This window comes from Chiloscyllium plagiosum, chromosome 17 (genome assembly GCF_004010195.1).
Source record: "Chiloscyllium plagiosum isolate BGI_BamShark_2017 chromosome 17, ASM401019v2, whole genome shotgun sequence".
NCBI lineage: Eukaryota > Metazoa > Chordata > Chondrichthyes > Orectolobiformes > Hemiscylliidae > Chiloscyllium > Chiloscyllium plagiosum.
The window spans coordinates 41,105,734-41,119,312 of NC_057726.1; the positions used below are offsets into that span (position 1 = coordinate 41,105,734).

Sequence of the window (13,579 nt, forward strand, 5' to 3'; positions counted from 1 at the left end):
CCACTTACCCTCCTCTAGCTTATCTCTCCATGCTTCAGGCTCTCTGCCTTTATTCCTGATGAAGGGCTTTTGCCCGAAACATCGATTTTGCCTGTCCTCGGATGCTGCCTGAATTGCTGTGCTCTTCCAGCACCACTAATCCAGAATCTGGTTTCCAGCATCTGCAGTCATTGTTTTTACCTCACTTGGCTCACTCAGCCATTCCTGTACTAATATCACCATCTGGTGGTCTGAAGTAGGTACTGCAAATGGCAGTAATTTGAAGGCAGCAGGTTAACTGGTTTAATACTTTTCAATTTGTGGCTGAACATCTCGTAATTTCCATCTTCATCCCTTATTTAATAAACCATTATCTTTCTTCCCTTGATAAATATTTATACATTGCAATAAATCATGAAGTTCAGCCTGTATTCATTGAGTCACAAGGTGAGATATCAAAACAAGGACCCATCTCCTTTCTAGGAGAAAGTGAGGTCTGCAGATGCTGGAGATCAGAACTGAAAAATGTGTTGCTAGAAAAGCGCAGCAGGTCAGGCAGCATCCAAGGAGCAGGAGAATCAACGTTTTGGGCATAAGCCTGAAGAAGGGCTCATGCCCGAAACGTCGATTCTCCTGCTCCTTGGATGCTGCCTGACCTGCTGCGCTTTTCCAGCAACACATTTTTCAGGCCATCTCCTTTCTGCCGATAAACTCATAAGATCGTCATGCTACGATTTGAAAAAGTGTAAGGAATTCTTCTTGTGGGGAATATTCCTCCTTCAACAACATCCTGCATTTACATAGCATGATGGCTCCAGATGTTCTGGAGTACTCACCGCTTTGTGAAGGTGATAGATTTTAAAGAACATCTTTTGGTAAGAAAGAAGCCACAGATTGATGGGGTGTAATTCTCCACTTTGATGCCTCAATTGTTGAAGGCATAGTAATAAAAAGTGAAATGATTAAATTAGAGGATATGTAAGAGGTCAAACTGTAGTATACAGAAATCTCAAATCGTTGACTTCAGAAAGAAAAGAGGAGAACCTGCCCCCACCTATATCAGTGGAACTGAGGTTGAGAGGGTGGAGAGTGTCAAGTTCCACGGAGTGACAATAACCAATAAGCTGTCCTGGACTTCCCATGCAGGTGAGATGGTCAAGAAGGCACAACAACCTTTTCTCCCTCAGGCAGCTCAGGGAATTTGGCCTGACCATAGGTTTGGAGGAGGTTGTGGAGATAGGGTGGGTTGAGGTTTTGCAGAGCTTTTAGAACATGAGCTAAAATTTTAAAATGTACGCATTGTCAGAGCTGGAGCCAAGATAGTCAATGAGCAGAGTGGTATTGGCGGGGAAGAGATCGAGTGCAAAGTGAATTGGGGGCAGCAGTGTTTGAATGATTGTAACTTTTGAAATGGGTGGGAGATAGCAGTCTAGCCAGGAAACTGTTTGGAAAGTCAAAGGTAAGAGATAACAGCATGAATGAGTGCTTCAGAAAAGTCAAAGCTGAGGCAGAGTCAGAGTCGGTAATGTTCTGGAGTTGTCAGGAGGCAGTCCCAGGCATGGAGCAGATATATGGTCACAAGTTCATCTCAGAATCAAACATGAGACGTTGGCTGCAAATTGATCTTCAAAAATTTGCCAAGACTCGAAACAGTGATCAGCTTTAGGTAGAAATAAGGACAAGGACTTTAGCCTCCCCAACGTCTCTGTTCATCCAATTGGACTAGGAGTCTGACATGTCAGAGCTATTGGAAGGATTGAGAGAGAGGCGGGTGATATGGAGCTGAATGTCAGCAGAGGCAGGGGCAGGACCAACTTAAAGTTTCCTATGGGCATTCCTGCTCCTCTCAATCAAACAAGGAAGTAATAATCTCCATTTTAGGCATTTCCTATTTGGTGAATCAGGCAAGGAAGCTAAGGTAACTGCACTTCCTCTACAATAACACTCAATACTGGAGCCCCCCACCCCGCCCCCAAAGGGTGGGTCCTCAGCCCTCTTACTGCACTCCCTGTACACCCATGATTGTGTTGCCAAATTCCAAATGAATGCCATCTACACGTTCCCTGGCGACACCACTGTAGTAGGATGGATAGACAACACTGACAAGTCAAAATACAGGAGGGAGATTAGAAGGCTTGGTGCCACGGTGCAATGGGAACAACCTCTCTCTCAATGTCGGCAAAACTAAAGAACTGATCATTGACTTCAGAAAGAAGGAGGAGAACACACCCCCCACCTACATCAATGGAACGGAGGTTGACAGAGTGGAGAGCGTCACGTTCGTTCGAGTGATGATCCCTGGTGGCCTAGTGGTTAGGATTTGGTGCTCTTGCTGCCACGGCCTGGGTTCGATTCCCAGTCAGGGAATTTAGTTTGTGGCAGCACTGTGACTCAGTGGTTAGCACTGCTGCCTCACGGCACCAGGGACCCCGGTTCAATTCCAGCCTCCGGCGACTGTCTGCGTGGAGTTTGCACATTCTCCCCGTGTCTGCATGGGTTTCCTCTGGGTGGTCCGGTTTCCTCCCACTGTCTAAAGATGTGCAGGCCAGATGAATTGGCCATGCTAAATTGCCCAAAGTGTTAGGTGCATTCGTCAGAGGGAAATGGGTCTGGGTGGGTTACTCTTCAGAGGGTCGGTGTGGACTTGTTGGGGCGAAGGGCCTGTATCCACACTGTAGGGAATTTAATCTAATCTAAAAACCAGCAACTGTCCTGGACTTCCAATGTTGATGCAATAGTCAAGAAGGCACAATGCCTCTTCTTCCTCAGGCAGCTCAGGATATTTGGCATATCCATAAGGACCATTTCCAACTTCTACAGATGCACCATTAAGAGCGCACTGTCTAGGTGCGTAACAGCTTGGTATGGCAACTGCTCTGCCCAGGACTGTAATAATTACAGAAGATGGTGTGTACAAACCAGACCATCATGGAAGCCAACCTTCAAAGGACTCCATTGACATGGCTTGCTGCCGCGGAAAGACTGCCAACATCATCAACCTCTTCTGTCATGCAGACAAAACAGATGCCTGAACACATGCACCAGCAGGTTCAGGAATAGCTTCTTCCTGGCTGTTATTAGACTGATGAATGGAATGTCTATCCTCAAATAATACCGATCTTGCTAACATTGATCTCGCACGTCCTGTGTAATGTAACCAGTAATGCCTCTATCTGCCTTTTTGATCTGTATATCCTTGTCTACGATGATCTGATTGTATTGCTTGTAAACAAAGCTTTTCACTGTACCTCAGTACCACGTGACAATAAATCGATCAATCAGTCAATCACTTCTCAATTCAAACCTAAAACAAAAATAGTACTTAGATCACAATGAGGCGTTGATGCTTAATCATTGTATTTAAAGAAAATTTTCACAAGGGTAAGACAGTGGCACAATACAATCTATCAGCTACAATTGTGTGTGGGCCCCACAGACAGTTCCCATTTAGCAGGCAAGTTTAAAGTGAGTGTTTTAGTTTATCCCTTTGGCACTTACATCCCACTCAAGTGTTCGGAGGCTTTCCACTTTGCTGGCATCACAGACTTATAGTCAGGAGAATGCAGATGTTTGTGCTCTGTCAGCATTTACTTGTAGCTCTGCTGTCTTATTGTCAGGAAAAACAAGGTTCTAATGCGTGCAAAAAAACAGCAGAATAATTGCATGTGAATTTTAAAATGCAGACACAAGAGATATAGTTTTCTTATGCTTTTTAAAAATTTATTTGTTTTCCTGGCTGAATCATTTTCAATATTTTGTTTTGATTTCATTATTTGCCGCTGTTTTGTTAATCCTGTGTGGTTTTGTCCCCTTTTACCCTATTTGTTTTCTGCATTTTATTCTCCCTCTTCCAATTTACTCTGGCTAAGGTTCCATTCTTGCTGATTATATTTCAGATGTTGTACATTTTTCATGCTGGTGCTTTATTCCTTGTTTCCAAGAACCTTTCATCTTGCACCATTACATTTTTCCGATCAGTTTTACACACTAGAGAAATCGGTAACAGCAGCGAGAGCGCAGAGAGCAATGAGAAAGCAGGGACCAATGAGAGGCAAACATGCTGGGTAACATAGAACAGGAGCCAGACGAAGTGGGACTTCAAAGGAAATACAGAAAGCCAAGTACAAAATGCAGTCATCTAAAGAGGAGACAGAACAAACATGCACACAAACACCTAAATGTCTATCACATTTTTCTCAACCGTAAGTGAGCGCTTTAATCATTACCAGTGCTCTGTATATTCAGTTTGCACACAATTTACAGTGTGCTTGCTTCAACGACCATTCTTTGCATACTGCATTCAAACCAGGTTTGACTTTATAAAATATAAGGGGCAAAAATGATTAACCCCTTAAAAGAGGGCAGGGCAATGAATCATGGCCATTCTTTCTAATGCAGGTAGTGTGCAGACAAGGCTGGCATCTTAGAGATATCTGTTCCTACTGCAAGCCAAGCTACACTTCAAAAAGATGAGGTGTGTAAGCATTTTGTTTGTGTGTGTGTGTCTGATCTATTTGCTTCCTTTGTGGGACTGCTTTTGAACTAATAATGAGATGTGGTTTATCATCGTAGGAATACAAGATATACACATACGATTCTATAAAAGCCGTCTTTCCCTCTAATTTCCCAAGTAATCTTACAGTTTTTAAATGCCAATGTTCTCTGGTCTAAAATCAGCCTTAGAAGCACAAGATGGTAAGGATGTTTATACCACTCTGTTTCCAGCTGTTCGAACTAAAGTTGAGGCTCTTCTCCCTGCTCCCAAGATTCCTACGTCTTGCTGCTAATATAAGGGAACCCCCACATCTGAGTGGCTTCCAGTGAATAATTTTCCAGGTCATTCCCAAGTACAGTGGCTTACTATTATTTAGTAACAACTGTTTGGCAATCCAAGATGGTGCTAGAAGTAGGAGCCCACTTCCACCTGCTTTCTTTGCTTCTTTCTTTTGCTTTTGCTCTTCTCTTTTACTCTCTTTCTTTTCTCTTTTTCTCTCTTTGGAGGCCTTTTCCGCGTCTCCAGCAGGGCGAAAGTGTGTCTGGCCTCCTGAGCATGTACGGTAGCAATGATAGGAGCCAGTTCCTCAGGGACAATAGGCCCAGTGTGAAGAAGAGTGAGCCCTTGAAGAAGCTCGCAAAGGAAGCGAGTGTGAGCCCAGCGGCGAGAGATGGTGCTGGAGCACGGCGACTTTGACATTAGCAGCTCCAGCACACGACTCCAGGCAGTGACAGTGGCACCGATCTTCAAGATGGCGGTGAGGGCAGGGCACCTCCGTGGTCTTCTGCAGTGACTGTTGGTCAGCTGCAGCAATGCTGTCAGCCTGAATCAGTGCTCCTAATAAATCAACAGGGAAGTGTGACATGGTAGGCATGAAACAGTACTCCTAATGAATCAACAGGGTGGTGTGACATGGTAAGCCTGAATCATGTACTCCTAATGAATCGACAGGGCGGTGTGACATGGTAGGCCTGGATCAGTGCTCCTAATGAATTGACAGAGTGGTGTGACATGGTAGGCCTGAATCAATATTCCTAATGAAACAACAGGGTGGTGTGACATGGTAGGCCTGGATCAGTACTCCTAATGAATTGACAGGGTAGTGTGACATGGTGGGCCTGAATCAATATTCCTAATGAAGCGAGAGGGCAGTGTGACATGGTAGGCCTGGATCAGTGCTTCTAATGAATCAACAGGGTGGTGTGACATGGTAAGCCTGGTGTGGTGATACTGGTGATGGCCCTGGGGTGGGACTCCTTGAATGACCTGTGATGCCCGGCATTGGTGGGCATGGAGCCCATTGCAGAGAACATCCCCACCCCATGTCGAGCAGAGCACAAAAAGGGAACAGAACTCAGTTTTTACATATACTTTATTTATATCTTAATATCTTCTGTAACTCAAAATGACATCAGAGTGTGGTGATATATTATATTTTCCACTGTATTTATTTGTTAAATACAAATTCTAATAACTCATGCAATTCTATTACATGTAACTCATGTAATTAATGTAATTTGGTTACTCCACGTCAATTGAGTTTCTGTCCTAGGAAGAGTGTTACAAAAGACAGTATTGGACAATGTAATTTCTCTGTTGATTGCACGAACTCTAGGAACCAGGCTGCCTCAAAATTGGGTCCACTGAAACTCTGATCTGTTGTTCCATCCAAAAACCTGCAGTAGTGTCTCATCAACACCTATTCATTAGTCAGTCAAGTGGATAACTTGCAGATCTGTCTGGCTTGATCCAATTTGACATTGAATGCTGCAAGTTTCCTGGCTTAATATCTCAGTTCCTCTGTCTCATTAACAACTATGTAATATTATCAATCAAGATAACTGATTTACATATCTGTCTGGCCAGCCTGATGCAATTCCCAGCATGCCATTCAGTTTCCCATTTTTCCCAGCATGCTGTTCAGTTGCTCAATGTTGCTCTTAGTGCTTTTATAAAAAGAGCTGTTATTTTATTTGGAAAGGACATTCCACTACCTACAGATACACTCTGGCTGCAGCAATGCTGGCAATGTGAGCAGGGAGAATGGGATAAATGGCACAAGAGGATAGAGAGTAGACTTCAAGAGGCTCTAACCCCAGGGCACCAGGAGACCTTAGAGACAGACATTGTGAACAGAATGGAAGCATATAGCTATCGTACTCAATGCATGTGCTGTAGCCCTGAAGGCCTAGAAGCAGTACCACACAAAATCTCATAAACTCTCAAGAATGGTAAAGGTCAGTGAATTTGTTTTCAGATGCCATACCATTAGAACTGAACCACCTGCCTCAGGTTGTGGGGTGCGGTGCACATTTAGGGGAGCATATCGTTAAGTGCCATCAGTCCTGGATAGGATGTGATGCATTGGTCCTGGGACATGTTGGCAGTCTGTAAGTAGCAGTGATCAAGGTCAGATTGTGCCTTGCAGCCTCCCAGTGAATACTATCTGCATGTTTAATCTTCCCTTTGAATAATGAAGCAACCAATCTTTATTTCACCAATCCTTGTGTCCAGTTGTACTTTAACATAAGAATGCAACACCTAGAGCATCACTCAATTCACCAGCTCTCTGGCCAACTATCCCTAACAATGTACACATTACATTCAGAGTTCCACATTAGCAGCCCATATTTCACACTGCTGTAAACCTCATACCCATTCCTCACAGATGGCACACACTGCCGCCAAGCAGACAAGCAGAGTACACTCATCCCTTTTCCTTCCAGAAAGCTGGTGCCTACCTGGAGTTAGCAGCACAGTGCAACTGGGGACAGCAACGTATGCAGACGCCCTCCCGCCATAATTCGAGTACCCTGGGAGAATCAGAGCTCATGCTAAGACAATCAGAGCTCATGCCCAACCTTCGTTCTCACATCTCCTCACCCCACCATCAATCTGAGGATGATTTAAGCTCTGCCTTCCTGTACCCTCCTTTCTCCTCACTACAATGTTATCTTTGTGCTCTCATTCATTCAGCTTGCAACTTGGTGCAGTGATGTAAGAGACAGAAAAGTGAACCCAACATCTCTCACCTTCAGACTTATCAATGAAGGATTCAATGAAGGAGTGTGGGAGGACATGCCAGGTCAGGTAACAAGCATTGGCTGAGCTATACCTGACACAAATGAAGCTGTTTGGGTTGTTGAAAGCTAGTCATCTCACTTCCAGAACATTGCTGCAGGAATTCCTTAGTATAGTGCTACACAAGTGTCAGGTAATTACCATTCCCATTGTCCCCTGACATTCAATAGTACTATCATTACTGAATCCTTCACTATCAACATCCTTGGGGTTAGCAGTGACCAGAATCTGAACTGGACTAGCTATTAATTACAGTAATCCTAAATGCAGGCTCAAGGCTTGGAATTCAGTAACTTGTCTTCTAAGTGCCCAAAACTGTCCATCATTCACAAGGTGCAAATCAGGAGCATGATGGAAAATCTCTATTTACCCAGAAGGGTGCAGTTGTGTTGATACTCAAGAAGCTCAACACAGAGCAACCTGCTTGATTGGTGCTCCATCCACTGTCTTTAACATTCACTCCCTTCACCACCGATGTATAGTGGCAGCAGCATGTACAAGGCCCAGCTGGAGCAATGTATACAGACACTTCCACAGCACTTTCCAAACCCAAAACCTCTACTGCAACGAAGGACAAGGGTAGCAGATATATGGGAATACCACCACTTGTAAGTTTCCCTCCACAACATCCTGACTTGGAACTCTATCACCATTCCTTCATTGTCACCAGGTCCCTTGGAGCTTCCTTCCCAACATCATTGTGGTGTCCCTACCCAACGTAGATAGTACCAGGTCAAGAAGGCAGCTTGCTACCACTTCTCAGGGGAAATTAGGAATGGCCAGTTAATGCTGCCACATACAGTGATACAAAACTTCATGAGTGAAAGAAAACAGCCTTGATTCTGACACTGTGTGTAACATGGGGACTAAATTCGAGGCAGGATCTGCACATGTTCAGAATCTGGGAAGAAGTGATCTGTAGCTGGGAGAGAATAATGCAGACAGCAGTTTGGCAGAGGCTGAATGTACACACACATTGCTTGCAAAGGAATCAGATTTGATGGGTATGCACAAAAAAATACCTGGTGCATTGACAGGTCTGCCTGAAGTTTGTTGTCACCATCAAGAATGGAGGAGTCTGGCAACCATTTGACAAAAAGCTTTGTGGGGAACTTGGTCGTTTCCAGTCTCGAAGGAGTGGCAATGCCTGGAGAAGATGCAAATCCAGCGGGGGCATAGTATCTGATGGCCAATGAGTCATCTTCTATTTCAGCACATGCAGAATCCCCCAGTGTCTGATTGCTGTCGGACAAGCTCATACTGATGGCACAAAAGATCACTAAAGCCAGAACTCATCTTATTGCCACATGCCCTAAGGCTTCTGCAGATATCAGTGCACAAAGAGGCATGGAGAGTCTCACAATGCATCCTCAATACATTATTCATAATGTTGAGGCACTGGCCCAGGGGGGTGGCAGTGATTCAAAGGAGCACACACCCGCTGCCCACTCTGAGAACTTCAATGTTTTCTCAAGGACTGATGTCAGCAGAATGGTCTGTAAATCACCGTTTTCCCTCCATCTCTTTTTTTTAAAATAGTGGGGTTACATTAGTTACCCTCAATCCACCAGCACTGTTCCAGAGACTATAGGATCTTGTGCCTTGTAGATTGATTTGGGGAGTCAGAAGGTGAGTTACTGGCTGCAGGATTCTTAGCCTCTGTCCTGCTCTTATTGACACAGCATTTATCTGGCTATTCCAGTTCATCTGGCTATACTCTGATCAATTTAAACCCCTAAGATGTTGATAGTGGGTGTTTTAGCAATGGTGATGCCATTGAATGTCAAGGGAGTGGTTAGATTCTCTCTTGTGGAGATGATCACTGCCTGGCACTCATGTGATGTGAATGATGCTTGGAACTTGTCAGCCGAAGGATGGATATTGTCCAGGTCTTGTAGCATTTGGACATGGACTGCTTCAGTTTCTAAAGAATCACAAATGGCACTAGACATAGTGCAATCATCAGTGAGCATCCCTACTTCTGACGTTATGATGGAGGGGAGGTCATTGATGAAGCAGCTGAAGATGGTTGGGCCTAGGACGCTACCCTGAGGAACTCCTGGAGAGACATCCTGAAGCTGAGATGACTGACCTTTCAAAACTACAACCATCTTCCTTTGTTTCTGGTATGGCCCCAACCAGTGGAGAGTTTTTCTCTTAGATTCCCATTAACTCTAGTTTTTCTGGGGGTCCTTGATGCCACACTCAGTCAAATAGGGCCATGATGTCAAGGGCTGTCACTCTCACCTCACCTCTGGAGTTCAACTCTTTTGTCCATGTTTGAACTAAGGCTGTAATGAGGTCAGGAACTGAATGGCCCTGGTGGAACCCAAACTGGGCGTCACTGAGCAGGTTATTGCACAGCAAGTGCTGTTTGGTAGCATGGTTGACGAGTCCTTCCATCACCTTATTCTCCTGTCAACAACCATATGATCACTGGAGTAAGATCCATATAAGTGAAACCACAAACAAAATGTCATACAGAAAGTTACAAAATATTTTGCTTAGAAAAAGACAGAGTTAACATCAAAAAGTCAGAATTTCATAGTTGCAACACCATTCATGCAAGAAGAAAATGTCATAATTTAATAGGAAACATAACAAAAAAACTCGACTTCCATCTTCCAAATACAGTACTGAACTTTGCAAACCAGTCATTTGGACAATCAGACATGTACTGCACAAACATTCTGAATTTGTGATATCTAATGCTTTTTCAGCAATTCATGCTACGTTCACACTTTATTCCTACAAATCAAATTGAATGAACACAGCACAAGCAATCACAAATATGCACACATGATTTGACCAAAGTTCTCAGATAATCCTCGAGTTTTATGACAATTTGCTCAGAAAGCTTGACCTCCTGCTGATGTCCATATTGTTAGTTCCCTGTTGATTCAATGTCAACTATTTTTATCCCTGAGGGGTCTCAACTTGAATCTTCAATTTAAGACCTTCCACATCCTTGCTGCCATGGTTACCAGAGTCCTGCTTCCTCCTGAAGAGCAGGTCTTCTCCCTACCTCACTGGGAACAACAACAAATAAATAAATACTGTTGAGTGCTTTTCACACAATCTGATTACTGGTCGCTACAGGTGAGTGATAAATGTTCCTCCGATGAATTGAATCTTTACCAAACCTAAAGCTTTGAACTGTCAAGACAAATATGATCACCAAATTCTGTATATGTTTCTGTAATTGCTGATTAATAGCTCCAAAAAATATGACGAGCCAATAGGATGCAAAATTTACTCATATATAAAGAAATGCGTAAGGGTACAAAATGTATTGTGGTCAAGTGGGATTGAAACATAGATGCAATTCACAATATCAACCAACGACTCTATTGTAGTAGTGAAACTGAGTGAATGGCAGTTCAGTGCCAAGGGAGAAAGGGGAGCTAACTAATTTAAACCAAAGCCAATTGATGACAAATAAATAAATGCAGGGGACCCAACAAACACAATAACAGTACAAGAGCAGCAAAGAACAGCAGATACTATTTACAGGAAGAAGAATTACTGTGAAAAAGGAAAAAAAACTGGTTAGATTACCCAGCACTGACTAAGGCACTGGAAATGACAACAACAACCCCAGCCCTGCAACCCTGCAAAGTCCTCCTCCCTAACATCTGGGAACTAGTGCCGAAAAATGCCAGAGATGTCTCTCAGACTACTCAAGCACCAGCCTGGTGTAGTCACATTCATGGAATCATACCATACACACAATGTTCCAGACAACACCATTACCATCCCAGGGTATGTCCTGTCCCACTGACAGAGTAGACCTTGCAGAGGTGGTGGTACAGTGGTATACGGTTAAGAAGGAGTTGCCCTAAGAGTCAACATTGGCTCTGCACCCCATGGAGTATTATGGCATCAGTTTAAACATGGAGAAGGAAACCTCCTGCTAATTATTACATACTGCCCTCCTTGGCTAATGAAGCACTGAGGATGGTAAGGGTGCAGAATGTGCTCTGGGTGGGGATTTCGATTTCCACCATCAAGAGTGTATGGCAGCAACATCACTGGCGAGTTGAGTCACAAAATACATGGATGCTAGACTGGGTCTGCGGCAAGTGGTGTGAGAACCAACAAGACAGAGCAGTATCCTTGACCTCATCCTTACCAATCTGCCAGCTGCAGATATGTGTGTCCTTGAACAGCATTGGTATGAGTGACCACTGTACCGTCCTTGTAGAGACAAAGTTCCCTCTTCACATGAGAATTCCTTCCATCTTATGTGGCCCTTGCACTTGAAAAAAAGTCCTTCCTCAGTAGTTTAATTGGTATGTCGATGAGACTGTCTAAGAAATCCTCTTTGGAAAAGTCACATTTATGCCCATTGCTATGGCATCTTCCAACAAACTGCTCAATAGGTTCTTATGGCCCGACTTCATCATAAAAGGTTCTTAAAACAGGTGACTAATGAGACAGTAAAGGCTTGGTCTCAATTTTACAAAATTCTGTTGTGGTTCTGTTCGCTGAGCCGGGAATTTGTGTTGCAGACGTTTCGTCCCCTGTCTAGGTGACATCCTCAGTGTTTTGGAGCCTCCTGTTAAGCGCTTCTGTGATCTTTCCTCCAGCATTAGTAGTGGTTTGAATCTGCCACTTCCAGTTGTCAGTTCCAGTTGTCCGTTGCAGTGGTCGGTATATTGGGCCCAGGTCGATGTGCTTATTGATTGAATCTGTGGATGAGTGCCATGCCTCTAGGAATTCCCTGGCTGTTCTCTGTTTGGCTTGTCCTATTAGTGTTTAGTGTTGTCCTAGTTGAATTCATGTTGCTTGTCATCTGCGTGTGTGGCTACTAAGGACAGCTGGTCGGGTCGTTGCGTGGTTAATTGGTGTTCATGGATGCAGATCATTAGCTGTCTTCCTGTTTGTCCTATGTAGTGTTTTGTGCAGTCCTTGCATGGGACTTTGTACACTACATTGGTTTTGCTCATGCTGGGTATCGGGTCATTCGTTCTGGTGAGTTGTTGTCTGAGAGTGGCTGTTGGTTTGTGTGCTGTTATGAGTCCTAGTGGTCGTAGTAGTCTGGCTGTCAGTTCAGAAATGCTCTTGATGTATGGTAGTGTGGCTAGTCCTTTGGGTTGCGGCATGTCCTCGTTCCGTTGTCTTTCCCTTAGGCATCTGTTGATGGAGTTAGACAGACAAAGGGATTGTTCATAGTAGCTGAGGGAAGAAGAGAAGAGATGGGGGAGATGTGATAAGGGGGAGTATGAATGGGTGGAAATGGGTTGGCCGGACTGAAAGCAATCCATGTTATGACAGGATCAAAGGTGTGACCATGGGTACCTGCATGGGCCCCAGTTATGCTTGTCTATTTGTGGGGTATGTGGAACATTCTTCGGTCCAATCCTACTCAGGCCCCCACCCACAACTGTTTCTCCTGTACATCAATGACATCATCAGTCCAGGTTCCTTCTCTCGTCTGGAATTGGAAAAGTTTATCAATTTCGCTTCTAATTTCCACCCCGCTCTCACCTTCACCTGGTCCATTTCTGACTCCTTCCCTTGCTCATCATTTCTGCTCCCATTTCTGGGAATAGTCTGTTAACCAGGTGGGTTTTCTCCTGGTATCCCCACACAGTCCAACGATGTGCAGGTTAGATGGTTTAGCCATGCTAAATTGTCATACAATGTCCAAGAATGTGCAGACTAGGTGGATTGCAGTTACTGCAAGGTTACTGGGATTGGGTTGGGGTGGGTGGGTCTAGGTGGGATGCTCTTCAGAAGCTTGGTGTGGACTTGATGGGCCAAATGGCCGACCTCTACACTCAAGGGATTCTATAATTCTATGATTCTAACTCACATGGTTACCTTGACTATGTATCTTTACACCCTGCTTCCTGTAAAGACTCCATTTCATTCTCCTTGTTTCTCCATCTCCATCGCAACCGTTCAAATGAAGCCATTTTCCAAAAAGGGGCATCAGTAACATCCACCTTTCTCCTGAACCAAAGATTCCCTACTACTATGGTTGCTAGCGACCTTAGCCATATCTGACTCACTTCCAAT

General features: G+C 44.2%; 1 non-coding gene across 1 annotated transcript; it reads left to right on the plus strand.

Moving 5' to 3' along the window:
• Positions 1 to 2,274: 2,274 nt before the first annotated feature.
• Positions 2,275 to 2,346, plus strand: trnak-cuu. Its single transcript has one exon. It is a non-coding gene; the product is annotated as a tRNA-Lys (tRNA).
• Positions 2,347 to 13,579: the final 11,233 nt, after the last annotated feature.